Here is a 2517-nt window from a genome sequence, read left to right on the forward strand (position 1 = left end):
AGCCAGGATGGTCTCGATCTCCTGACCTCGTGATCCGCCCGTCTCGGCCTCCCAAAGTGCTGGGATTACAGGCTTGAGCCACCGCGCCCGGCCTATAAAGAATTTTTATGTATACATTCTTGTGCACACATACCCTACAGTCTTGGGAATGTAGATTAGACTCTTTTTTGTTGCGGGGGGAATGGAGTTTCACTCTTGTTGCCCAGGCTGGAGTGCAATGGTGCGATCTTGGCTTACCTCAACTTCTGCTTCCTGGGTTCAAGTGATTCTCCTGCCTCAGTCTCCCGAGTAACTGGGATTACAGTTATGCGCCACCATGCCCAATTAATTTTTGTCTTTTTAGTAGAGATGGGGTTTCTCCATGTTGGTTAGGCTGGTCTCCAACTCCTGACCTCAGGTGATCCGCCTGCCTCGGCCTCCCAAAGTGCTGGGATTATAGGCGTGAGCCACCGCACCTGGCAGACTCTTGAAGTTTGTAGGGAAGAGAGGTGTCCCAGCTAACTTGAGGTATTAAGGGAATGGCATATGGCGATAATAGTAACAATAACCATCAGACCAATAGCTGGGTCAGGATTGCTGCCCAAGTGATCTCATGCAAATCCATTAGCCTTCCTGAGCCTTGGTTTTCACATCTTATTTTCCTGTAAGACTTTAGAGAACTACTTGAACACTGTTCGCACAAGCACGCTTTAAACCTTAGTGTATTACACATACATTAGCAATGATTATGCCCAGAAAGCACCGGCTTTTTTTTGTAGCTGAACAATGTAAATCTATTTTCAGACCCTCTAAAAAAGGATATGTTAAAATTATTTTCTTCTATGACCGGGCGCGGTGGCTCACGCCTGTAATCCCAGCACTTTGGGAGGCCAAGGTGGGCGGATCACGAGGTCAGGAGTTCAAGACCAGCCTGGCCCACATAGTGAAACCCTGTCCCTACTAAAAATACAAATTATTAGCCAGACCGGGTGTGGTGGCTGGCGCCTGTAATCCTAGCTACTCGGGGGGCTGAGGCAGGAGAATCTTTTGAACCCGGAAGCACTGCAACCAGAGGTTGCAGTGAGTCGAGATCATGCCATTGCACACCAGCCCCTGCGACAGTGTGAGACTCCGTTTCAAAAAAAAAAATTATTTTCTTCTGCAGTAGGGATTGTCCAGGCAGAACAACAACAACAACAACAACAAAAAAGAAAATAAAATAATAAGTGTATGATTGAAAATCAAATACCTTACCCAATCTTAAATTCCAACTTTTATTTATTTTTATTTATTTATTTAATTTTATTTTATTTTTTGAGATAGAGTTTCACTCTTGTCACCAAGGCTAGAGTGCAACGCAGTGGTGCAATCTCGGTTCACTGCAACCTCTGCCTCCTGGGTTCAAGCGATTCTCAAGCCTCAGCCTCCCAAGTAGCTGGGATTACAGGAATGTGCCACCATGCCTGGCTAATTTTTGTATGTTTAGTAGAGACGGGTTTCACCATGTTGGTCAAGCTGGTCTCAAACTCCTGATCTCAGGTTGATCCACCTGCCTTGGCCTCCCAATTTCCAACCTTTTAAAATTCACATTGTTTTGATGATGATCACTGTGTTTGAGTAAGGATCATGGGGTCCTTGCCTTTGTGGGCCGAATATTGTATTCACAACATTGGGCACAAAACTGAACACAGTGCCTGGCTTCTAGTAGGTGCTTAAGATGTCGTTTTTTGGCCAAGTGCAGTGGCTCATGCCTGTAATCCCAACATTTTGGGAGGCTGGGGCCGACAGATCACTTGAGGTCAAGAGTTTGAGACCAGCCTGGCCAACATGGTGAAAACCTGTCTCTACTAAAAATACAAAAATTAGCCGGGCGTGGTGGTGGGTGCCTGTAATCCCAGCTACTCGGGAAGTTGAGGCAGGATCGCTTAAACCCAGAAGGTGGAGGTTGCAGTGAGCTGAGATCATGCCACTGCACTCCAGCCTAGGGGACAGAGTGAGACCCTGTCTCAAAAAAAAAGAAAGAAAGATGTAGGGGTTTTTTTAGTTAGGTTTTTTTTCCCCCCAGTTTTCTTAAGGGAGCTTTTCAGCGAAAACTGGAAAGCCTGTTAGACAAATTCTAAAATAGTTGTAACACTAAGATGTAGTTGTTGAACAATAAAATAAATGAATGAATAAATGAATGGATTTCTGCTGTGGGATGTTCTTATTTATTTATTTATTTATTTATTTATTTATTTATTTATTTCTGTTGAGATGGAGTCTCGCTCTGTTGCCCAGGCTAGAGTGCAGTGATGCGATCTCGGCTCACTGCAACCTCTGCCTCTCAGGTTCAAGCGATTCTCCTGCCTCAGCCTCCCAAGTAGCTGGGATTATAGGCGTGTGCCACTATGCTGGGCTAATTTTTGTATATTTAGTAGACACAGGGTTTCACTATGTTGGTCAGGCTGTTCTCAAACTCCTGACCTCAGAGGATCCGCCTGCCTCAGCCTCCCAAAGTGCTGAGATTACAGGAATGTGCCACTGTGCCCGGCCTTTGCT

Source organism: Mandrillus leucophaeus, unplaced genomic scaffold, assembly GCF_000951045.1.
Source record: "Mandrillus leucophaeus isolate KB7577 unplaced genomic scaffold, Mleu.le_1.0 Scaffold19, whole genome shotgun sequence".
Taxonomy (NCBI): Eukaryota; Metazoa; Chordata; class Mammalia; order Primates; family Cercopithecidae; genus Mandrillus; species Mandrillus leucophaeus.